Here is an 8,321-nt window from a genome sequence, read left to right as displayed (position 1 = left end):
CCTTCGGCGGGAGGCCTTGGGTTCTTGGCACGTGGTCCTGTTTGCATGTCTTCGCTGAGTGTCCTCATGAGTGGCCTCTTCCTCCACACAGGGATCCCAGAGAGCACAGCGTAAGCTGCAGTGTTCTTTGCAGCCTCGTGTCGGAAGCCACACAGTGTCATTCTGCCACATTCCACGTGTGGGGTGTGAGCCTCTAAGGCTGATTCTGCCTTTAGAAAGGAGGGGTATCAAAGACGTTGGAACATATTTTAACAAAGATGTGACTATAAAAAATAAAATGATGAAGTGAATTATATAATATTATGTATAATTTTATGGCAAGAAATTTGAAAATTGAGAGGAAATACATTACCACAATAAGTGGAAAACTTGGGTAGATCAATAAAGGAAGAAATTGGCAAGTCCGTTTAACATTTGTTAGTGCAAAGCGTGCCAACACCAAATGGTTTTAAAGCTGACTTCTTCCTCATTGGTAAGGAACAGGTTCTTCTAGTATTTTTTAAAATATTCCGGAAAACAGAAAAGGTGAAACACTTTCCAATTCACATTATATAGCTGAAGCAACTTCGTATCAAATTTTGATGCAATATGAAAAAAATATTCCAATTTATTTTATAAAATGGATGCAAAAATCCAAATAAAATACCATAAATTCATAGACAGTCATTTATTAAGGAATAGCACACCATAGTCAAGCTTTTATTGCATACATGTAGCAGTGACTTAATATTAGGAAGCATAATATAATACATTACATCAATACACTAAAGTACACAAATCATGTAATTATGTTGTAATTAGTGAAAAAAGTATTTGACAAAATTTAGCCATTTCTCATAAAATCTTCTATTTAAAATAAAAGGGGGCCAGGTGTGGTGGCTCACGCCTGTAATCCCAGCACTTTGAGAGCCCAAGGTGGGCAGATCACTTGAAGTCAGGAATTCGAGACCAGCCTGGCCAACATGATGAAACCCCATCACTACTAAAAATACAAAAATTAGCCAGGTATGGTAGCACACGCCTTCAGTCCCAGCTACTCAGGAGGCCGAGGCAGGACAATCGCTTGAACCCGGGAGGCGGAGGTTGCAGTGAGCCAAGATCACGCCACCGCACTCCAGCCTGGGCGACAGAGCGAGATTCTGTCTCAAAAAAATAAAGTAAAATAAAATACGGAATTTAAATAATGCACCTAAAAAATCACACCTACTTTTAAAAAAGAACAGATAACCTATTAATTGATGAAATATTAATGATAAGCATTAAAGCCAGGGATGCCTGTTTCACTGCTGCCACTCTACCTGCATTTGGGGGTTCTCATGGCAGACGAAGGCAGGCAGGTGTGGTGGAGATTGTGCACATCAGGCCAGAAGTGCTGACACTCTCCCCTCCCTGCAAAAGAGAGGGATGCCCGTTGAGAAGATCCAAAAGCTTCATTCATACATTCATAACCTACAGAACCAATAAGATGCTTTAGGTAAGTGATTGAGCATGTAAAATTGCTTTTATGTACTGGCCACAACCAGTTATCATAGAAATTGGAATAATAACAATGAATTCTACATGCAACAGAGTCAAAAGCAATAAAATAATGCCTAAGAATATGTTTAATAGATGGCAAGATGATGAACCAGCACTGGCCACCGGCCCCTCGCCCCAGATCAACCCTGGGCAACGGCAGAAGGACACCCTGCCTAGCCCTCCTGGGGCTGGGGCCGGAGGCCGGGCTGGACACCCGTTATACAGGATCTGAAAGTTCTTCTGATGTAGGGCATGGCACACTCACACTCCAGAGATGAAAAGCAGAGTGCTTTGTCACTCACAGCTCCAAACAAGGCAGGCGTCCAGGCAGGGCCACATGAGGCACCCGGGGATGGGGTAGCAGCCAGCTGGGGCTGCTGGGCAGCTGGTGTGTGGCCAGCAGGTGGGGTGGCTGGGTTTCTCGGGCTCCCTGTGGATTGGCTAATTTGGGTGATTTTGAGCTCTGGGTCACAGGGCTGTCCCTGGTTGTCTGGCCCTTGGCCCTGGGGCAGATTTGGGCAGATGTGCAGTGGCCTGGAGTGTGAGGGGTCGATGAGGAGATGGTTGGGTGTGGACTTAACTGGCTGCTCAAAGAGGGAACTGACTGGCCTCTAGGGCCTCAAAACTGGGTCAAGACAGCACATCAGCAGTAATAAAACCCAAGCTGTGTCACCCCACCTAGGCCAATAGGGCAGCTGTGTCCCAGAGTGGAGGTGACTGCCCCTGCACAGATGCACCTGCTGCTTGTGGGGTCAGGGTGTCTGCAGGCGCTCTGCAATGTCCACCCCCTGGATCTCTGGGTCTCACCTCCAGGGGCCCAGCCTTGGTGCACAGACCTGCCTTGGCTGAGCATTAGAGCTTCCTGGGCTCGCACTCTGTTGTGTCCTGACTGCCCCACAGCTTTGCCCATCCTCTGCAGGGGCCCAAGCTTTCACACCTGTCCTGATGCTTATGCACCTCCTGGTGTTCTCATTATCCCTTGTAGGGTTAGTGTGACTTGGTGAAGGCTAGCGCATGACTGTGCCTGTAGGCATTTGCCCCCAAGACCCTCCAGGCAGCTGAACCATCACATGGGCTAGGGCGTAGTCCTTCCTGGGATGCTTGCCCAGGCCACTGCCAGTGAACCCTCTGTGACCAGTCCCTGCCTCGAGCCAGGGACCATCCAAGTCCCACCTTCCACTCCAGATGGCCCTCCCTCACCAGGCAGGCCATGACTGGCTGGTCTCAAAATCCCATTTGTTATCTGTTCTCTCTCTTTCTCTCTTTCTTTCCTTCTTTCTTTTCTTCTCTTTCTTCCCTTCTCTCTTCCCTTCTCTTGCTTTCCTTCTCTTTCTTTTCTTCCCTTCTCCTCCCCTCCCCTCCCTTCCCCTCCTCTCTCCTCCCCTCCCTTCCCTTTCCTTTCCTTCGAAGTCTCGCTCTTGTCCCCCAGGCTGGAGTGCAATGACGTGATCTCCACTCACTGCAACCTTCACCTCCTGGGTTCAAGTGATTCTCCTGCCTCAGCCTCCTGAGTAGCTGGGATTACAGGTGTGGGCCACCACACCCGGCTAATTTTTGTATTTTTAGTAGAGACGGGGTTTCACCATGTTGACCAGGCTGGTCTCGAACTCCTGACCTCAGGTGACCCACCTGCCTCGGTCTTCGAAAGTGCTGGGATTACAGGCATGAGCCACCGCGCCCGGCCTTGCTGTCTGTTTTCTTGGCCCATGGCCTGCTTGGGTCCCTCAGAAAGAGGACACAGGAAGAATGTTGCATAGAAAGAGTTTCCAACTTCAGCACAGTTCTAAAAAAGCCTTAGCCAGCCAGCAGGTTGCCTTCAAGCCAAAGTTGCCCACCAGAGGACTCTTGCCATAGGCAGAAAAACAGCCAGCTCGAGTACCCTCTCCTGCCCTGTCCTTGTGGGGAGTAGCCAGAGGAAGCCCCAGGCCCAGGCCAGCCTGTGGCCACACGCAGCCAGCAGGGAGCAGCCGTGAGCTGCAAGGACCGGGAATTCATGCCAGAGTCTCTGCTGCCGTTTTCCCTTGCATGTTAATGTGCTTGTAAAATCTCTCGTAGGGAATGCAGCCAATTCACCTCTCAGCATCCCAAGGGGAAAGGAGAAAAATCAGCCGGCCTGTCCTCATCCGTAATCCGTGGGGGATAAAGAATGGAGGAGCTGCCAGTCCTAGAGAGCACTGGGCTGTCCCTGTGTCCCCTTCTGAGGTGGGAGAGGCCACATGGGGTGGACTTACGGGCTTGGGCTTTCGAAACGATTCAAAGGGTGAGGCCTCACCAGTAGAGGGCAGAGAAACTAAGGCAAGTTCTGGATTGTCCTTGAGTACTGCTATTATTCATTCATTTATTTACTGAGATGGAGTTTCGCTCTTGTTGCCCAGGCTGGAGTGCAGTGGCGCAATCTTGGCTCACTGCAACTTCTGCCTCCCGGGTTCAAGTGATTCTCCTGCCTCAGCCTCCCAAGTAGCTGGGATTATAGGCGTGCACCCCCATGCCAAGCTAATTTTGTGTGTATATGTACATACATATATATATATATATTTTGTAGAGACAGGGTTTCATCATGTTGGCCAGGCCGGTCTCGAACTCCTGACCTCAAGTGATCCACCTGCCTTGGCCTCTCAAAGTGCTGGGATTACAGGTGTGAGCCACCACACCGAGCCTTGAGTACTATTATTTAATATTCTTTGAAATAGAAGAGAAAAGAAGAGAGAATTTTAAGAGGCTTTCATTTTTGGCAAAAGTTTGAGCTACAGGATACTGGCAAAAGTTGAATTATTTGAAAAGTACGCTGAATTTACAACAAGCAAGGGGGAATCTCTCGGGGGTGACTTGGTGCCACACAACACAGAGGGTGTTGGGATCCAGGACCATTTGCCTGCAGCGTTGCAGGGGTCTGGTGTGCTTAGCCAAGGGTCTTGGGTCAAGCTCTGGTCATGGGGGGCGTAAAACTGAGACCCTGCAGGAGGCAGGACCTTGGCAGGGCCACACTCTGTGCGCGGGGAGTGGGAGGGGGGACTACAGAAACCTCTACCCTTCACAACGGGGAACGAAAAGGGATTTTGCCTGTATCGGCCTGGCTTCTGGGTAGGAAAAAAAGCAACTGCCCTGAGAGGTACACACAAGCCTGAACTTCAGATGGCTTTGGGGCTGGAGTGGACACTGCCTGCACACTTGCAGAGGTGCCAAGCCAATAAATCACACCAAAGTGTGGTCTTGCCTTAGTGACATCCCTGTGGCTCCTGGGGAAGAAGATGAGACCCGGATACGAAGGAAAAGGAACCCCTGAAATAGGGGCTTCCAGATCGCAGCTTCAAGATTCACAATTTCAAATCTCATCAGGTAACACACCCACTGAAGGCGACACGTTGTAGGCAAGCAAGGGCAGAACTGGTTCCATGAGACCTTGGAATAATAGCACTTTGGAGAGGCGCTGCATGATACATAGTTTTAAATAATTGGAGATGTAAAATAATAAACTGGGAGGCAGGCACGGTGGCTCACACCTGTAATCCCAGCACTTTGGGAGGCCGAGGCGGGCGGATTGCCTGAAGTCAGGAGTTTAAGACCAGTCTGGCCAACATGGTGAATTCCCATCTCTACTAAAAATACAAAAAAAAAAATTAGCCAGGTATAGTGGCGCGCACCTGTAATCCAGCTACTAGGGAGGCTGAGGCAGGAGAATCGCTTGAACCCAGGAGGCGGAGCTTGCAGTGAGCTGAGATCGCGCCATTTCACTCCAGCCTGGGCGACAGAGTGAGACTTCGTCTTAAAAAAAAAAAGAAAACTGGGAACAAGATAATATAGACAAGATTTCAAGATATAAAACAGGAGTATTTGAAAGAAAAGCAAACAATCATGTGAGTTCTTGTATTAACAACTACATTTTTATTACCTGTGCAGGGAAGAGTGTATCACAGCCATTGGGAACTTTCTTCACCCATCAAAGCCTCAGGGCTGAAGCATCCTGAACAAGAACTCAAAAGAGTGAAAGAAACAGTTACCTGTCGGCTGCAGCTGGTACCAGCTCCCCACCCTATAGAGAGCCCAAAGCGCCCTCTCTCTCCCCACTCACCCAGCACCAGACTCTGCCCCGTGACCTCAGGCTGCACCTGCTTCCTGGCCCCATCCAACCTTCCAGCCTCACTTGATCATCATGGGCCACTGGCCAACACACAGGGCAGTGCCAAGCCCAGGCCGTGGGCACACATGGCTGGGTTAGTAGCTGAAAACATTGTTTTTCACTGGCCTCACAGTAATGGCACCTGCCCCCATTTTCTGTGATTGAATTTTTGGATCCTGCTACCAGGTTATGATAGATGTTATGGTATGTCTCAAGATGTTGAGATAAAGGTAATAAAACAGATATAAAGTCCTGGCTCAAGAATTGTTACAAACCCAAGCTGGGAAAATGCAAGAAAACTGCATGCAGGCACAACATAGTAAAATTGCTAAAAACCAAAGATGAATAGAATACTTAATAGTTGAAGAAGAAAAGCCACATTACCTTCAAAAGGACACCAATCATGCAAACATCTGACTTCGAAATAGAAATACAAAAACCAAACCACAAGCGAATGTGATCTTCAAAATGTTGAAAGAATTTACTTTGAAATAATTAACTGCCAACCTAAATTGTATTCCTAGTGGAAATACTCTCCAAGAACAGAGGTGAAATAAACACAGACTCATACAAAAGAAATCAAGAGTGTTCTTAGGAGACGAGCTGATGGGCATGAGGAGAGGGTCTGAAACGTCCTTAGAGGGAGAGCTAGAGACACAGGGAGGAGAAACCTTCAGAACACACCTTCCACTGAGGGCCAGAAAAGTCAACTATCGATTCTTTGAAAATGCCCCAAACTTGTAAATCTCTGGTGATGCTGACCAAGTAAACAATGAAGGAAGGCACCCTGCGATGGGGAAGGAAAAGGGGAGATCACTGGAGATCTGTGGACATTAAAAAATAGAGCACAAGGAACATGCTAACAAATTTGAAAGTTTTGATGAGTTGGAAAAATTCCTATGAGCTGGAAAAATTCCTAGAAAATTACAGCTTAACAAAACTGAAAGAAGAAGAAAGATAAATGACCCCACGTTTGTTAAAGAAATTGGATCTGTCATTAAAAAATTTCCCACAGTGGAATCTCTAGTCACAAATGGCTTCACCAGTGAATTCTACTAAACATTTAATGAATAAATAACACCCACCTCACACAAACTCTTCTAGAGCTGAGACATGATGGGAACAGCAACTCTACCTGTCATGTTTCAGCTCCAGAAAAACTCAACAAAGAAAAAAAAAAAAAAACTTACAGACTAGTCTCACTGATGAACATAAACAGAAATCCTCAACAAGATATTAGCATATAAGACCTGGCAGTTGGCCGGGCGCAGTGGCTCACGCCTGTAATCCCAGCACTTTGGGCGGCCGAGGCGGGTGGATCACGAGGTCAGGAGATAGAGACCATCCTGGCTAACACGGTGAAACCCCGTCACTACTAAAAATAAGAAAATTAGCCGGGCGTGGTGGCGAGTAGTCCCAGCTACCCAGGAGGCTGAGGCAGGAGAATGGCGTGAACCCGGGAGGTGGAGGTTGCAGTGAGCTGAGATGGCACCACTGCACTCCAGCCTGGGCGACAGAGTGAGACTGTCTCAAAAACAAAAAACAAACAAAAAACCCTGGCAGTATGTAATGAACATATTAAATCAAGTCATCTCTCTCCTCCTGCCTCTCTCTCTCTCTCTCTCTCTCTGTGTGTGTGTGTGTGTGTGTATGTGTGTGTGTGTGTGTGAGTATACAAACCAATGAAAAAATGACCGGCAGCCTAGGAGGCAATTGTGCGTAGAACTGAACAAACACTTCACAAAAGAAGATATCCCATGGCCAATAAACATGACATGGTGTCCGGCCTCATTAACATCAGGGAAATGCCATGCAAAGCACAAGACACATCAGCACATTCATCAAAATATATAAAATTGAGGAGACCAACCACACCGATCACGGGGAGGTTCTGGGGCAAAGAGAGCTCTGTGCACAGCGGTGGGGAGGGCACACATGGAAGGTCCTCCCATTGCCTGCGAGGTGGCAGGGCTGGAACGTCCGTGCTGGCTTCCTTCCTCCCTCGTGGCTCTGTGGCTTGGACAGCTGGGGCCTGGCCGGAGCCGCTCCGCTGGAGTCGCATTTCTGGGGCCTCAATTCCTGCTGTCAGCAGGGTTCCCCGATTTCTTTCCATGTAGCCTCAGGCTCTCTCCCTCTGCACGTGGCTTCTCCACCTGGTGTCTTTAGAGGGGCAGCTGGCCTTCATCCATGGTTGCCTCGGGCTTCCAAGAGGTGTAAGACCGAGCTGCCCAGCCCTTGTGAGACGCAGACCCAGAACTACAGCATAGGCCCCACCCAGATCCACGGGGCGTGGACTACAAGGGCGCAAATACGGGAGGCAGGTTAACACCTTCACCACCTGCACCACCATCCCTGCCGGCACGTGCCCAATGGCGAATGAGAAAGCAACCGCACAGGCCCACGCAGGGGAGGCCCTGACGTAACGTTTTCAAACAGGCGCACGTAGAGACGCCCTGACGTGACGTTTTCAAACAGGCGCACGTAGGGGATGCCCTGACGTAAGTTTTTCAAACCGGCGTACGTAGGGGAGGCCCTGACGTAACGTTTTCAAACAGGCGCACGTAGGGGACGCCCTGACGTGACGTTTTCAAACAGGCGCACGTAGGGACGCCCTGACGTGACGTTTTCAAACAGGCGCACGTAGGGACGCCCTGACGTGACGTTTTCAAACAGGCGCACGTAGGGA

General features: G+C 48.9%; 1 long non-coding RNA gene across 1 annotated transcript; it reads left to right on the top strand.

Moving 5' to 3' along the window:
* Window positions 1-3,190: 3,190 nt before the first annotated feature.
* On the top strand, window positions 3,191-5,904 carry LOC108536556 (uncharacterized). The gene is made up of 2 exons (XR_001887547.1): window positions 3,191-3,720; window positions 5,416-5,904. It is a non-coding gene; the product is annotated as an uncharacterized LOC108536556 (long non-coding RNA).
* The last annotated feature ends 2,417 nt before the right edge of the window (window positions 5,905-8,321 follow it).

Source organism: Rhinopithecus bieti, unplaced genomic scaffold (genome assembly GCF_001698545.2).
Source record: "Rhinopithecus bieti isolate Rb0 unplaced genomic scaffold, ASM169854v2 scaffold_13617, whole genome shotgun sequence".
Classification (NCBI taxonomy): domain Eukaryota; kingdom Metazoa; phylum Chordata; class Mammalia; order Primates; family Cercopithecidae; genus Rhinopithecus; species Rhinopithecus bieti.
This window is presented reverse-complemented; position numbering and strand designations above follow the sequence as displayed.